The sequence below is a fragment of the Bactrocera oleae genome, chromosome 4 (genome assembly GCF_042242935.1).
Source record: "Bactrocera oleae isolate idBacOlea1 chromosome 4, idBacOlea1, whole genome shotgun sequence".
Classification (NCBI taxonomy): domain Eukaryota; kingdom Metazoa; phylum Arthropoda; class Insecta; order Diptera; family Tephritidae; genus Bactrocera; species Bactrocera oleae.
In genome coordinates this window covers 59,947,009-59,964,454 of record NC_091538.1, presented here as the reverse complement: position 1 = coordinate 59,964,454, position 17,446 = coordinate 59,947,009, and the positions used below count along the sequence as shown (strand labels likewise).

At 32.6% G+C, this 17,446-nt stretch overlaps 1 protein-coding gene across 1 annotated transcript in view; it reads left to right on the top strand.

The window, feature by feature from the left end:
- The window catches only part of LOC106622154 (G-protein coupled receptor dmsr-1), a 255,903-nt gene that overhangs the window by 9,823 nt on the left and 228,634 nt on the right, over window positions 1-17,446 (top strand). Inside the window, exon 2 of the mRNA XM_070108720.1 lies at window positions 11,005-11,075. The gene's annotated coding sequence lies outside the window, so the exon portion shown is untranslated. The remainder of the gene's footprint in view (window positions 1-11,004; window positions 11,076-17,446) is intronic.

Sequence of the window (17,446 nt, the reverse complement as noted above, 5' to 3'; positions counted from 1 at the left end):
AAATCTCACATAAAAAAAGAGGTACGAAATTATTTCCAGATTTTTTTCTCCCAAAAAATGATAAAACAATAAATTAAAAATAGAGAATTCAATGTGCTCGTTATTCAGTAAACGAAGTATGAAAAGTCGCCAAACTTATGAATTAATTTTGCTTGCTTTATCATTTATAAATCTCTTTGGAAAAGCCAAAAAGCGCAAACAACGGTGCAAAGGCGCAAATAAATTCAATTGACAATTTAATTGCTTCATTGTTTACATAGTAAGAAAATTTCAAGTTTTTTTTTTTGTATACAATAATGGAAATGAAATGAAAACAGCAAAAAGATCATGAAATAAACAGCAACTTACAAAAACAGAAATGCTTTTAGGCAACAATGTGTGCGTTATATAGGCCATATAAACATTGGCTTCACTGATCTGCTTCTCGCTCTGCAAAATGGGGCACACAAAACTATGCTGGACATCGTTAGACAGCGAGGCTGCACACGATTTTTGACAAATTGCCGTTTGATTGTAACCAATAAAAAAATAAAAATAAAAAACAACAAGTAACAAGTAACACGTAAGGAAGGGCTAAGTTCGAGTGTAACCGAACATTTAATACTCTCGCAAGTTAAAGTTATATACGAGAATTTCGTATATATTTTAATTAAAAGTAGAAGTTTTCCAGCCATTATTTACAGTTATGGATGATATGGAGATTATTTCCGAATTCCATTAAGATTTCTTACATATTGACCGATAGATGCGATCTAAATTCAACCGAAAGTTCGAAAATATTTATATTAGGTATTTGGGCTAAGGGCAGTATTGATCCGATGTTAAACATTTTTGACACAAGAAATCCCCAAATTTCAATACTAAAACTCACCGATTGACCGATATATGTGGTAAAAAATCAACCAAATGCACTAAAGTACGCATATTTTTGGTTGAAATTGAACAAGTAGCTCCCGAGATAAAGGATTTTCCCTGCTATCTCGGTGGTGAAACTTAATGTTTTTGTAGTAATTTTCACTTTAACCGTTATATGGGGAGTGCGTGTGTTTAAAATCTGATTAGACGGACAGTCGGTCACCCGGATTTCAACACAACTCGTCACCCTGATCATTTATATATGTATACATATATAACTCTATATCTATCTCGATTAGTTTTTAGTGCTACAAAACACCGTTAGTTGAACAAAACTATTATACTCTGTAGCAACATGTTGCGAGAGTATAAAAACATTAACTTGGGCTGCCCCGAAGCTTAATACCCTTCAATAGTGTAATCGTAAATATAGCTAAATTTAAGAACGTAACCGGGCAAAGATTTGCATACAACCGAAAATGTTTTGGTAGTTTATAATGGTCCGATCTGAACAATATGCACGAAAAGTGTAGCGTTGTCTAATAAGAAAATGTCCCATACAAGGATTTGATTTTGAACGCTTAGTTTGTATGGCAGCTATCTGAACAATATGTTCGAAGATTGTAGCGTTGCCTTGTCCATGACAAATTTCGTGAAGATATCTGGTCATATAAAAAAGCTTTCCATACAAGCGCTTGGTTTTTATCGATCAGCTTGCATGACAGCTATAATCTATAGTGGTCCGATATCGGCGATTCCAACAAATGAGCAACTTTTTGGTGAAGAAAGGACGTGTAGAAAATTTCAGATCGATATCTCGAAAACTAATTAACCAATTCGCGGGTATACTCACGCTGATCATTATTATATGTAAATTAAAGGACCTCCACCGTTTCCTTTTTTTATAGCGAAATTCATGGCAAACTTATTATACGCTGTATAGGGTATAAAAATTATCAAAATCGCTAAACACAGCTTTGCTGTGCGACGCTATCGAACGATAACGCTGGCGTACGAACAAAAACCGAAAGCATTTATCAAAGTAAAAATTGAGCGCTAAAGCAAAATCAACGAACTGAATAACAAAGAACTAAGGGAAATTTATAGTTGTCACGCAGGCGGGAAGAAAAGTAGAAGGGAATAAATATTTATAAACCAAAAACAAAAAGCAAACTAAGTGAAAAGAAGTTTGCAAAATTATGAAATTGTAAGAAAAAATAAGAAAAATCTATAAGAGAAAAAAGAAAATAAATAAATTAATAAAAACGCAAAACAAAAAAATTAAAAAAGTGGCAACACCGGTGGCACTCCGTTGAGGTGTGCGTGGAAAATGTGTGTGGTTTCAAAGTGGGAAGGTTGTAAAAATTTGTTTATTCTGTTTTTGTTTTTCCTTACCTTTTCGTTTTTTCGTTATTTTCAATTTTGTTTCTTTTCCCACACTTTTTCCATTTTTATTTATATAGGTAGCCTAGCAAGTTACTAAGTGATGCGTGTAAACATCTAATTAACAGTTTTTTTGCACTCACTTGTTGTTGTTACTTCTAATGTGAGTAACGTAATGTAGCACTAAGAATTGGCTTGCAAAAGTAATTAATTAATTATTATTTCTCCTAGTTCGGTGGCAATGTGGCGTGCGTGTCACGAAATATTTGCATGCAAAGGACAGCATTATCAAGCGAAATGCTTAATGATTGGCGATGGTGTTGTCGATAACAAAATAGTTGTAATACTTCATACACGAAATTAATTATATATAATAAATGATACTAAATACTAGTAATTAACATGTGATACTCTGATTACATTAAAGTTGTATTATTTTAAAAATAATACAAATTTTTTGTAACTTTGACTACAACTACGATACATTAATACATACAGTTTGACTTATAGTAGTAGTTCATGAGCTCGCTTAGTTGTAGACCTATATATTGTTTATATGGCCGATGTATCAATTTTTTTATGAATCAATATGACTACAAATATTTCATTTATCTATAAAAGTATGCCATCTGATCAAATTTGAGCCGGACTGACAAAAATAACTAAATTTAACAAATCTTTATTACTGTCTACGAACCAGGCTTCTTTGAGCCAATATAAGCATGTGAACGTTTAATATAATAGGATTTTCGATACACTTGTTATAAGCCTCGGCTGGGATGGACTTCGGTTTCAGCTCATTTTAGAATGGCATTCGCTAGATTGTTGAACTGTTACGACGGTATATTATTATAAACAGATATCTTGTCATCAGTAATAATGCGTTTGATGAATGTAGTGTCCTCAGTTATGTTTTCAAGCAACTCTTTGCGACCTCTCCTCGAAGGCGTTGTCACATTTCAGCTCTTTTGTTATGAGTCGAGCATTGACACGCTTTATACCCAAAGTATTTATTACCAAAATTGTGTTGAGTCGTTTTAAAAGAGATGTTCAGATCTTTTGCTATCTCTTTGATGTCAAAACGACGATTTTCAAGCACTATTTCTTTAACTTTTTCATTGTTATCAACAATAATAGAGGTGGATGGATGACGCACATGTCGCAATTTTTCGATGACTTCCCAACCTTCACTGAATGTTTTGTGCCACTCAAATACTTGTGTTAGTGATAAAGTAGACTCTTCAAAGTATTTCTTCAATATTTTGAACGATTCCCGATTCCGACGAAATATCCAAAATTTCATGTATACTCGTTGTTGCATTTTTTTCCATTGTAAAAATCGTCACATTTACTCTTCATTCATTTTCAGCTAGCGATTAAATAAACTTTTAGTTTCACTTAAATATTGTATATATTGATCTAAATAAGCAGTATAAAATCAACTGGAAAGTCTGCAATCACTTTATATGGTACATATGTATACGGGTGTTGTTGACCCGATTTTATTAATTTTTGGCACCAGAAATAATTATTACCAGAAAAAGATGCTCTCTGAGTTTCGCTATGGTACGTAACAGATTGAGCATTACATACGGTATGAAGTATACCGGAAGTCATTATTTTAGGTATATTGGGGCCATGAGAAGTATTGTCCTGAATATAATCATTCTCGACAAAAAGACAGACACTATCATCGCAAAACGGCCTCTGTATGTCTTGGCCTACGAATTTCATTAATATACTCGTACAAGATCCGTTTTCACGTAATAATGTTTAATACAATAATATTTTAATCATTACAAAAGACTAAGGTCACATTTTTTAAGTCTTAGTCTTAGGCCATTTTATGATCGGAGAAAGATGTAAAATTAATTTTATTTAATTTTATTAAGTTGTCTTACAAATTGACTTATTTTTTCGGCATGAAGGCATCCATAGGCTCCAAGCTCCACATATTCTGCATCCGGGATCTTGAAAAGGTGTAGTCCCATATCGACCAGTTAGTTAGATGAAAATGGATACGTATTAGCGATTATTTTTGTGCTAAGTTGTGGGCTATTTTCGTTAAAGTTCAGTAAAAGCCATTGACTTCGCCAGTTAGGTTATGGACCTCAGGAAGGGTGAGTGTTCTCGCTAAGGGTTATTGACCTTGCTATAAATTATTTACTTCTGGAAGATTGAGTAACTTCGCTAAAGAGTTATTGACCTCGCTAAGGGTTATTGGCTTCGCAAACTGATCATTGTCGTCAGTAAGGGTGAGTGACCTCGCTAGATGATCACTGTCCTGAGAAAGGTTGAATGACCTGATTAAAGAATTTTGATCTCAGGAAAGATGAGGGACTTCACTAAAAATTTAAAGATTTATTGGATTCGGAAAAGCTGAGTAACCTCGCTAAGGTCCATTGATTTAACTAAGGATTCTGATTAGTTTGTTATATTATAGTAAATAACTCTTTTATAGTATAGTGAGTTCGCCTCTGTTAAGTTTAAAATAGTTTAGTTAGGTAAATTGAGGCCTTGCAGTCAGTTTACCACCAGTTTTAATATATGTACCTAAATTTATACTGTTCTACATATGTATACCTTTCTTTAACTTTACCGCTATCTTCTATGCCAATAAACATTTACCAAAACTTGTCTTCCTTACTTTCCACAAGAACAAATAAACCGGAAAAAAGTGCTTGCCAAATTTTCAGGCTAAATTCAAATTAAGTATACTGCAAAAATAACTTCATGTACATACATATGAGAATATTTTCAAGCCGCAATTGTGGTTTCAGTTTTCAAACAAATTGAAAAGCGTCGGCAACTTTTCCTCATGTGCAAAATCGCCATGCCAACTGCCACAGAATTTATTTTATTGAAAAAACACATGGGTTTACTTATATACTTGTATACTTTATATCAAGTGTGTATTTAGCTTCTATATTTGGTTACATATAGATTATATTCAGTAGTTTCTTGTGGCTGTTATATAAACACAGAAATATTTTTATACAGTGATTTAAATTTTCCGCAAATACTACTGTCTGTGATAACGAAATTATTCATGCACTTGGGTATCACATTTTTAAGTGAAGTAATTGTAGTTGTACTGTTGTTGGTCAGTGTTCTCTTGCAAATATTTTCTTATTTTTCTTATCTATCACTTCAGAAACTTTATCAATACTCAAAATGCTGAATTTTTTCACCTAATACAGGGTATGTATATCAATACAATATTGTTTTTTTTAATTAATAAAAATACTAGAAAATTATTTATGTGGTTGTTGTGTGTGTTGTGATTGAGAGCAGCCCTCATTGGCATCTGTTGTGCATTAAAAACAACACCAGTAATAGCGCTCAATGCCTTTCTACATATAGGAACTGTGGACATAGTTAGAAGTTGCAATGCGACGAATGTTGCATCTTACATCAGAAGTGTTTGTATTCACCGCTATAGAAAAGCTGCAGCCAGTAGCCTCGATCTCGAACGAAAGTTACTCAAGTAGTGTATGACCTCATTAGCGACAGCATCAATCTACTTTCATATTAGACTTGTTTAGGTTATTGATCATAGCGATATCTCTGGAGACTGCAATGCCGATAAGCTTGTAAGAGACTGCATAGCTTGTATGGACCTGCCTTAAGCTTGGCAGACGCTTGTCAACAGCCAAAACCATAAGAGGACCTTTAAATTACTTGCCTTTAGCGAAGTTCATCTCGCCGCCATGTAAGCTGTTCTGATTCGTCACTGTCACCGTAGCCTCACATGCGGTGAGTTTACATACCTTGCCGGGAGCAAATTGCCAAAGCTGTATGGAAGAAGCGGAGGTGAAATTATCCAGACACTAACAAATTTGTGGTAGTCTCAATGCGCTTGTTCGATCGATAAAGGCCTGTTAATCAATATGTGGAAATCAACCTTACAACCTAACCTAACCTAACTAGAAAATGAAATGTTTTTTGAAATACTTTTTATTTTTATTTCGCTCTCCTAACTGCCTTAATCCCACAATTGTAAACAGCGAAAGACTAAGCTCATTAAGCTCCATTATAATCGTTCATATTACCATATCATATAATTTTCAAAGGCGTTACAGTTAGACAACTTCTTAATCCTTTCTTTTCTAGCATATCCTCTGCTTTCTGCTGTTTTATTTTACGCCACATATATACATATGTACATTATGTACATACACATTTTACTTTGCTGTATATAATGGTGCTATATTTTAACTAACGGTAATGAGCTTAAAAACCAAGAAACATATTAAGGTAATTATTACATTTTGGAAATGTGAAAAATAAACGGTTTCACCGTAATTTTTTGGAGATACAATATCATGTACATATGTGTGTATTTTTGTCTAATTAGCACAAAAAATTGTCATACACATACGTATATACTTTAGGGTGTTCGTTATTTCCTAAATTTAGTCAATATTCATTTTTTATACTGCTCTACAAAGAAGGTTCAAGTGTTTGTTTTTTTTATTAAAACATTCGTTCAATAGTTATACGCAATTACAGTCAAGCATCAAATGTACAAATGAGCATTCATACAAGTGTCTCATAAATTCGGTGTTGCTCATCCGTCATGGTGTACAACATGAATGCTCAGTATTTTATTACTTTAACTGCATATAACTTATAAAGGAATGCTTTTATGAATAAAGTCAATAACACCTTTTTTGTATAGCGAAAAATTTTGTATTAGAATTTTTCAAGGTTGTAGGTTAAATTACTTTGGAGATAAAAAATGTAAAGCAAAAGTTCTAAAAATCGTATGTTAAATACATGTGTAACGTAACATGTTTTAGGCAAATTGAAAATAAAGTGTTTTACCTTCGATAATACTTTTAAAGGAAAAAATTAAACCTCAGAAAGTGTCTACAAAAAAAAAAAAAAACAACGAACACCTTAATGTATATGTCTGTACATTCTTACGTAGTCATTTAGATGAGTGGGTGAAGACGAGTGAAATGGTAATTAGGTACTGCATTGTAAAAGCTCTAAGCTTAAGTATCTCCTGCATAATACTTATAATAAAAAAATATTTTTCAAAGGAAATTTAGGAGTAAATCCTTCACAAAATTTTCTGAAGCAAATTAACTCAAACTTTAATTTAAAAGCTACTCTTCAAAGTTACTTACAGACATAACATTTACTGGGTAGAGCTTCTCTACTCCACCAACAAATGAGGCGCTTACAAGTTTTAGAGCGAACGAAACGAATGGTTAATGAATTTTAGCAAAATCAATTTCATCGAAAAATATGTTTTTTTTCACATAACCTCAAAATGTATGTGCAGATTTCAAATAACCAACTTATTAGGTATTTTCATCTTGTACAAAAAAATTGTCTTTAATTTTTTTTTGCCTTCACACTGCCTTTTTTGTTTGAAGTATTAACCTTATTTCTACAGCAACCTTATTTCTTCGTTGAAATCTCTACTTTCCGATAGTATAAAAAATGTATACATTACTATGGTAAGAAAAATCCTACGAAACGATTAAAGTAAAAAGTTATAGTTCTTTTCATTATTTTTTTTCTATAGAACTCGTTGTTTTGACAGAAATCGAGATACACCGTTTTCAACAATAAAAAATTTCAATCAATCCCTTCCTTTCCCGACCTCACATCGCCCGCAAATTCTTTCTATAATGTTTGTTATTATATCTTCGCTTCCAATGGGTTTCATTCTACTATAATTTTTGGTTTGTTTTTTCCTTGAAAAATTAGCTACCTATTAGTTAGTCTATAAGTAAAAATTTATTTTTGTATGAGTTTCCAACTTTAGCTGATTAGTTTGTATTATATAAAAGCAAATATGTGTAAAAGTGCTGATTTGAGAGCTCATTAGAGCTAATACATCGGTATATTATATCTAACCACTCTTAATCAAAATCAATTCTTTTTTTATATATCCATAATGAACTACAATTTTTGGTTGATAAAACATGAATAAGACTAAATTTGGAACCCATCAAGTCTGATGCAGCTGACTATTTTCTACAATTCATTAATTTTAATTCATTTATGTTAAAAAACCGTATGTAGGATGACTTATATGAATAAAATTAATTTTAGAATCCATCAGACTTAATGCATTAAACAGTCTCATTTGTATCCAAGCAGATAAACGAGCAGCAAAAAGTACACACAAACACTCGGCTCATTTTTTGGTTTGAACTTTTGCAGCTAATTCTGCAAAATAATTGGCAAAACAGAAAACTGTGGAAGGGGTAATAGACATAAACACCGCTTGGGGCTTAAAAACACAACATAAAATTCTGCAAGCGAAAGATATTCATTTGCTAATTACCGGATTATATTTTTCAATGCTCCACGTATGCGTGATATAATCCCCGAATTTGTTGCTGTAGAAGCAAAAGAGTTGTTAGATACCACATGCGAACGAGCACAAAGAGAATTTTCAGCGGAACAAATTAAAAATTTTGCATTCAGCATCTACAATGCATAAGAGTGTGTAGTATGTAATATATCATGTATGCATGTATGTTTTATAAAATTTTAGAAGTTCCCTGTTGTACTACTCGCATAAAACAGAAAATATACTCCATTTTATAATAAAAAAATTGCTTATCTCAGGATATGTGATATTAATTCAAGCAATATGCATATCAATATGTTAATAAAAAATATAAATATTAGAGCTCTTTGTCGCAGTTGTGTTATACTTTTGTCATTATTGCAGTCGGAATTCCGATTGCTCTAAAAAAGGTGAGATGTAAACACAAAATTTTACAAATTTTCAAAGATTGAAACTGTCTATCATATCATTATTATAACAGTTACTGCGAACCAAATAGGAAGCCTAGCAAAAAATATATTTACTTTGGCTAATCAAGAGAATAAAACATTTTACTCAATGCATTGATTTTACCTTATTGTAAACTGAGCAGTATTATGTATATCAACTCCGGAGAGTAAATATGTATTATATATCTTTAATATGATTACATAACTTAAGATCAAAATTGCCGCGCACAAGTCCATTTTAACTGCGCATTGAAACCAAACCGATAATTATTCTCCGAAGTAGATTTTATAGTTGCAAAAGCAGAAAAAAAGTCACAGAGAGCAAAATCTAAAGAATATGGTGGCTGAGCGATAACTCTCGTTTCGTGTTTGGTTAAGAAAAGTTGGTTTTTTGTTACGAATCTAGCATTTACATGCTTTATACCCAAAACATTAACCAAAATGTGTTGAATCGGCCGATAAGATGGGTTGAGGTCTTGCTATTTCTCTGACACATTAACTTTCATGCATGTTGCAATTTTTCGATGACTACATGACCTAAACTGTATGTTTTTTTTCGCTGAAATACTTGTGTTCGCGAAGAAATTGACTCTCAAAACACAACTACAACAGTATCAAAGCTTTCATAGCTATGATTTTCGAAATATTTTCATAAACTACTTACGTATTAAATTTTTAGTGGATATAACATCTTCCCTTATAAAAATCTTATAAATACTTAATTTTAACACCTTCAACTTATGACAAGTTATACTCTCTATAAAAACAATTTCTTGTGACATTTTGCTATAAAATGGCGCAACTTTGCCAATCTTGGAAATACACTTTACAAAGTGGATCTTTACAAGCGACGGTGTATGTAGGAACTGCTGCTATCTACAGCAAAACATAAAGGCGGTATCTTAATCTACATAATATATTTTGTTAAGAAAAAGTTTCAAAAAGTTACCACTAGTATCAATATTAGCAAATTGTTTCTAAAAAAAAGTAACGGTAATAATAAAAAATCGTGTATACATAGTTTGCTAGTTTATGTTACTGTAAGACTGCAATTTAAGTTTCCGAGAACCATTGACGGCCGATTTGAAAAATGCAGTTTATAAAAATATATGTTTAACATTTTACGTACAGAAGCTGCTACTTCAACAGCGCATGATTTCGCAGGAATTTTTCCACTTGTAAAGCAATTTTTGCTAGTATATTTAAGCTCCTAAGGTGTACTTTTTTCAAAAAAAAAATATATTTTTTTTTAATAGTGTCTGGTTTTACTCTTCTTTTGAAAACTGTTTGGCTAGTAAAATCGGTTAATATTGTTTAAAAAAGAGGCGTGCTGTAGCATTTAACGATTAATGCTCGATTTTACTTTTCCTTGTAATCCCAACAACCCCTTTAGACCCAACAATAACCAATCCCTATTTTGTTTCAAAAGCTAAATTCTTAAACAAATGTCAGGAAAAGTGAAAATTACGGTGATCAATGCCGAAATTTTAACAAGTATGAAGTATATAATATATTGTATATATTCACATGTCAACATCTGTGTAGAAAAAAAAGCTTAAGCTGCGAGTATTTAATTACAAGAGCAAAATGGAGAAAAACACATATTGCTTGGGGAAACTAAGCTGCTTTTATGTTATATACTACGCAATGTTCATAGGAGTGCAAACGACAGCGAAATTTATGAACAGGTGGCAACGCGTATTTAACAGTTTCAACAAGAACATAAGCTATATAAACATTGGAGCACTAAAGAGCGCCTACGTACAATAAATAAAAACACAGAACTCCCACACAATCAAAGCGCTTGTTTCCTGCGAAACCATTTAGCATTTCAACTTAAGAGCACATCTGTTGGCAACGTTTTTCGCAGCTTTTTATGTGTGCGTATGCATAATATTTAATTTTTTTCATATGCCATATTAGGAAAAAATAGCGTTTACCCCGTTAATATATTTGTAAGTGTATTTATATAGTTTTTTCTCTTCATTTTCTTACTTTCAGTTTCGAGCCATGCATGTGTGAATTTGTGTCGAGCTCTTTATATATGTATCCTGCTGGCATTCCACATTTAGGTAAGTCAATTTGCCAAATTAATTAACTTTATGTATACGTACCAATTTGGGCAATATGCTCAGCTTTGCATGTGTAGAGCAAAAAGCACCAAATTGCCCAACACATTTTCACTCTCCACCCTTTTAGTGTTTTTGTCGCCATTTCATTTTAACAACATTTGCCTGTGAGTTTTTACTTTCATTCATATGCTATAAATATGTACATGTGAGTACATAAATATTGGTTTAGTGGTATAAGTGCATGAGCTCGTTACATACATTTGTCGTTGTTTTGATGAATTTCCAGTGTGTTCATAGTACTTCCTAACGGTGCAACTGGCGTACATACGCGTAGTACTCGGTTATTTATGTATTTAACTGCTTACCCAAAAAGCTTAAGTTCTTGTATGAATTTATCAGTTTAGCTAATTACGTTAATGTATGTGTGTGTTTAGCAGACAAAAGTAATTTTTTTTAGTAGTTTTTCAGTTAAAAATACTCGTCCTAGTTCTGCAAGGAATTTTTAGCTTTGAAGCTAAACTTATACTAAGTAGTGAAAACAATGTGCCACAAATTTATGACTTCTCGTGGCTACCCAGCCTTTGGTGTTATTTTCTGAAAGCATTTATTTATAGAAATCTGCGCGAATAAGCAATTAACACTTGTTGGGCATTTTAAAAGGTTCACAAAACGAAATATATTTTCAAGTAGTTAGAATCGAGATATGAACTTTTCTGATAATAAAAAAAATATAATATATATAACTGTTGGGCCAAGAACATTCTCGTTACAATTAAGAGCTCATACTTGGATAGCCTTTCTTAGAGGTGTCTATCAACCAATTTTTCAGAGTATCAAGCGAAAAAACAACGTTAGTTTAGTATTGACGTACATACATTAGGGTGGAGTGAAAAACATTTTTTTTGCTTAGCCTGAGGGTAAAATTTGTAGATTATAAAAAAAAAAACAAATATTAAAAAAAAAAATGTGGAAAACGGTTGGCCTCAAGGGCCATCCCTGCAACTTCCCTCTAATTTCATACGCTAACGTTCAAATTTCGCTTTTTTCACTGCTTTTGAGCTCTTCGAAATTTTTCGTTTTCGATATCTAGCAAGTAAATCAACCGGTTTTCGGCAAACGATGTGTTTCTTCAAGGTTTAGAACTGATTAGTTTTTGGTGTCGATCGGTTAAGTCGTTTGGAAAAAATTCGAAAAAAACGATTTTTCAAAATTTTTATTTTTGAGATTTCTCGAAATCTACTCGTCCGATTGGGTCCAAACTTACACGAAATTCAAGTGCAATGAAACCCTTTGGAATGCCGTTTAGTTTATTCAAATCGGTTGAGCAGTTTAATAGTTATAAGAGGGTCACATGCATCCACACACACACACATACATCCACACATACATACAGACATACGGACATCATCGTAGAAATGTTCGGGGAAGCTTCCTCGACCCTCAGAACGTCGAGATCTGTTGAGAACTCGATTTTTGCAAAATGGGGTGAAACCAATATCTTCCCGATTTTTAGAAAATTTTCCATTTTCTTAGCGGGTTTAAACTCTTCGCATTTGTATAAAAATGACCGAATTTGACTGTTTTAAAATTTATTTTAACTTTTAAGGAAAGCATGTTGTCGTTTAAGACTTTTTTTTTAACTCCAATAATGACCTCAAAAAATTTGTTTAAGTTGATAACTTTTAATTGTCCAGAAAGAGGACTCTCCACAGCTTCTAGAACACTAATCAAAAATTTTTACGAAATAAAAATTTTAACTCGAAGCTTTGCTTTAAAAGTGAGTTGGCCGCCTCTAGATATTAAAAAAAAAATTTTTTTTCCAAAACTTTTTTTTCCAAAAACTTTTTTTTTTTTATAATCAACAAATTTTACTTTAGGCTAAGCAAAAACCTTACATATAATACATATGATGTAGTTCACAAATGTTTTGCCTTAAGTGGGTCATTCCATGTGATGAGCTCAAAAAATCAACTTTGTTTTTCATATATTGCTTTTTGTAACATGTCTAGAATACGGCAGTAAAATTAGTTTTAAAAGTTCGAAGTCGTTTTAAAGATATAGCAGCTAGAAGAAGGAGCTGTTCCGAGTGCTGAGTTGCTGAATAGCAAGCGATATTTTGCATTTTGTCATTTGTTTTATTATACTACTATATCGCAAGTTTTAAATAAGCTTATTATTTCAACTAAGCTTCTTTAATCTGTTCGGCAACTTTACGCTGCTGTTAGCCGATTCTTACTGAAGAACTACTTGTATTTGCTTTTCACTTTTTTACCGTAACATTGCTTCAAGATTAAATCATGTTTTGTTTAAGTTGCAAGCAAAAAATTGCAATATCACATCTTAGTTTTGGAAAATCCTTAAAATGTCTGTAATTACACTGGTCTAAAATGATTTTGTTAGCCTGAATATAATGTCAATTTTGGATATATTTGTACCCACAATTCATGAAAATATCAATAATTTTTTTTAGATTTGCTTTATTATTATTTTTTTATTTTTAAATTCTTATTATTACAAAAATCACAAAAAAAGCACAAAACAGCAGATATCTTGCTAATGTCAGCATTCTTTTGAAAAATAGTATTCTTCGAAGCTTAAAGATATTCTCCATTTTATGAAATTCTAATTGGGATTCGTTTTTGTACGTGAAATCTGATATACAGTTCAAATTCTGAAAAAAATGTAACCTACCTTTAGGCTCATTTGTAATAGCTTGGTAAAAATACGTTAAACATATGGTTTATAGGGGAGAAGATGTGATCGCTACTTCTAAAACTTTCAACATTAATCTGAAGTATATTCATTTAAAATATTATCGTTTTTATATGTACTTCTACATGAGTGTTGATTTTTGAGTTCTGAACTACGATGTTGGTTTGATTAAAGTGTAATTTTCATATATATTTTTGTAGGTATTTTTTGTTTACGATGTATATCATATGTAAAAATATAGTCACGAAAAATCCACCAAATTAAACATACCATTCCACATATGTCTCACCTTCACACACTTAAAGTGATCAATAGCTCAAATTACTAGCGATTTGTGGTGTTTGAAATTTTTAATAAAAAAAAATATGTTTTCTGACTCTAATCACATACGGAATTACTTTGTTGATTTAAAAAACCCTTTTTATTGGTTTTGTTATAATTTATTATCTCTAGTTAATTTAGCTTATATTTTCCTTTATTCAGATGTAACTTTTTCAGTTCTAAAATAAAAATTCTTCAAGAATGAATAGGAAAAAAATTAAGTGAAATGTCTTCTTCGCAATTCGCAGCTATACGAATGTACCTCACTTCACTTTACCCATTTTTACATAGTATATAACAGCAGCTTTTGCCTATAGATTAAGCAATTGAAATATTTATGGCTTTTATTATGCGTTTTCAATACCCAACTGTGACTATCCGCAGAAGCCAGGTAACAACATATATGTTCTAACGACACCTGAAGCTGCAGTTTGCAAAATCTGGGAAAACGTGGCTAGAAGCTAAATCCCCTGGAAGGAGTCTGCGTTGGTCATGACAACGCCAAGCTACGATAAAAAATTGCCAAGCATTACATTTCGCTTACAAGCACACATAAACAAACTAAAAGGCGTCTATACAAGTGAGTTTGAGCTCGAGTAGAGAGAAATCGAAAAAGCGTTGAATAACCTTAGTAAATCCTATGCCAACCGCGCGCTCACTATCATTTTCCACAACTTAAGGGCAAATTGAGTGATGCCCTAGAAAATGAAAAAGAATTACATGGATTTTTGCAATAATTCGCAGCATACGTTCAGGCGCTTAACGTTATGCCACTAACAGCTTCAACACCGCAAAACAAACGAATTGAAGCGCAGCATACAGATTGCGTTTGCTCGCTGAAGTGTCGCATAGGCGGAAATGCTTGAGCTCATTTCATACATATTTTCTCATTTGTAGCTAGATTTCTTTTATTTCTTATTCGCGCAGTAATTTTTCTAATATCTTGCAAGCTGCAGCTGCTGTCGCTGGGCAGCAGGCAATCACTCGATGTACTTAAAATAATAACGGTTAAGTTACATAAAGTACTGGCTTCTCCCAAGTGGCAATCTTATCTAGTGTTTGTTCAAGAAATGGGGTTCAAGGTAGCGTTTACTAAAGTGAATTTGTAGTGTTAACAGCAGGAAAATGAGTGGTTAAATGGTGGCCTATTTAAAAAATTCGAGACAGTAAAGCAAGTTATATAATGTAGTAGAGCGGTAGGGAAATGTGTAATTGAATCTTTAGAAATTTAAATTTTGTCTCGCTTTAAATTTGTTCAAAATATACTCTGAAGAAACTTTTCTTGAAGGCTGATCATAATTATGCGGTAATGTAATTCTTAGCATCGCTAATATACTGAATTGTTACGTCTTCTTTAAAATAGCTAGTCAGAAACGATATGCGATATGATCAGTCCAATATATGAGATATAAAATTAGCAAGAAGAACCGTAATTCGTATGTTTAAAGTGCAATAGCTAGTAACAAGTAGTATATATAGACTATGTTTTGGTAACTAGTTGCCACAGGATAACTATTTTTGTTTTCTTTTCAATACCTATAATTATGCTTAGAAGATCTATTGGTTATTTCATGTATAAGATGAGATGTAAAATCTTTCAAAATGGTCCAGTAGTTAGTAAAAATTTCAACCGAGATTGGACGATATTACGCCTATGAATCAATTCTCAAATTGAACTATAGAAGGCCTGATATGTCAATGTCCGTTTCAAGTATTTATGTTCGAGTGTTGTTCGTAAACAGTTTTTGCTCTTTTAGTATTTTTGAACAATTCCGTTATGTGCAAGCTGCGTATGATTATTACCCCGACTTGACCTTTTTTACATTAAGATATGTGAAAGTGAAGTATAATTTACTTACCGAGTTTGGTTTTTATAACTCAAATGGTGTATTAGCTATGCAAAGTAATCATATTAGAGGGCCATTCCTACTTTAAAAAAAAGTGTAAAATCCCTTATGTTTCCATCTACCGTGACAATACGTGGCCAATATGCTTTTTATAGCGTGATTGAGTGGGAATTTGTGTATCTCCGAGTACTACTATTTTTTTGAGTGTATAGCAGTCATTCAATTCCAACTATGCGCTAGATGGCGCGGAGTTATTTCTAGGTTACAACTAATTCATATTCGCCAAACATGTTGATAAAGGAGAGCATTGGTCAAGCTGTAGGTCTTTACCTACTGTTAATGCTCATAAACCGACTAAAACTCTTTGTCTTTTCGTTGTACTCGTATGCAGAAAGCATCTATCAAAACTCTTGAGGTTATGCCTTAAAAATTTTAAAACTAAACATCTAGTGGTGAGATTGCAACTTTTTTCATAATAACGTCATCCAAGGCATTCGAAATACTTTCGTTGAGATTCTAAACCCTAGCGTTTCGAGCAGGAATTTGATTAAAACAAGAAGCTCATGTGACGATCATTTTCGCGCCCTTTATCCTGATCAGTTGATGCAACGCAGACATTTCCAGGGCAAAGGCCGAGTTTCGGCAGAAGCTGCTGTCTAAAATAAAAAAAATTGCATTTTCACTATATTTTTGTGTTCAAAGTGTCCCAATTTAGTCTAAAAAGAGTGGTATCTTGAGAGTTGACTTTCTCTCTACTTATGTTTTACTCTCCTGTTGAATTAGAGTAATGTTTTCTAAGCTAATTATATCATCATAATTCACCCTGAAAAATTTTATGGGTTTTGCTCTTCATTCACTAAATCGCATTATACTAGATAATTTGAGCAATTTCTTCAATTATCTCTTAGCAATTAAACTTACGAATTTTAATTGTGATTTTGTGAGTATTTATTAAACCACAATGCAAATACCGGCACCAGCTGGTGCAGCAGCCAATTGTTTGTGCCAACTAGTTGAGCAAAGTGAGCGGATATCAAACGGAACTCCAGATGTGTTGCCACAACTCTCAGCGCTCTATTCTCTTTTCAAAAATATTCGGAAAATGTCTATTGTGTTTGCAATAGTCGCACTTAGCTACTGGATTTTCATTGTTAGCCAAGTATAGTCATTCATAACATTTGTTTTTGTTGTTGCTGTATCTTGGCGCTTTTGTGGTTATTCTAGTCTCCGGTGGAAAAGCTGCTGGTGCTCAGATGTACTCACTACCAGTTTGCGAGACAATAATTGTCTATAACCATACTTATGAAGATTGCATAGTATGGTTGTGTGATAGAAATTGAGGACAGTTTTCTTTCACATTACTGTATAATTAACCGGGACACTGTGGCTGTGTAAAACTAGGGGTCGAAATATTTATTTTAATAAAGTTATAACAGTTATTTGCGGGTAAAATCGTTTCATTTTGATATCCATATTGCCATATCTAATTTG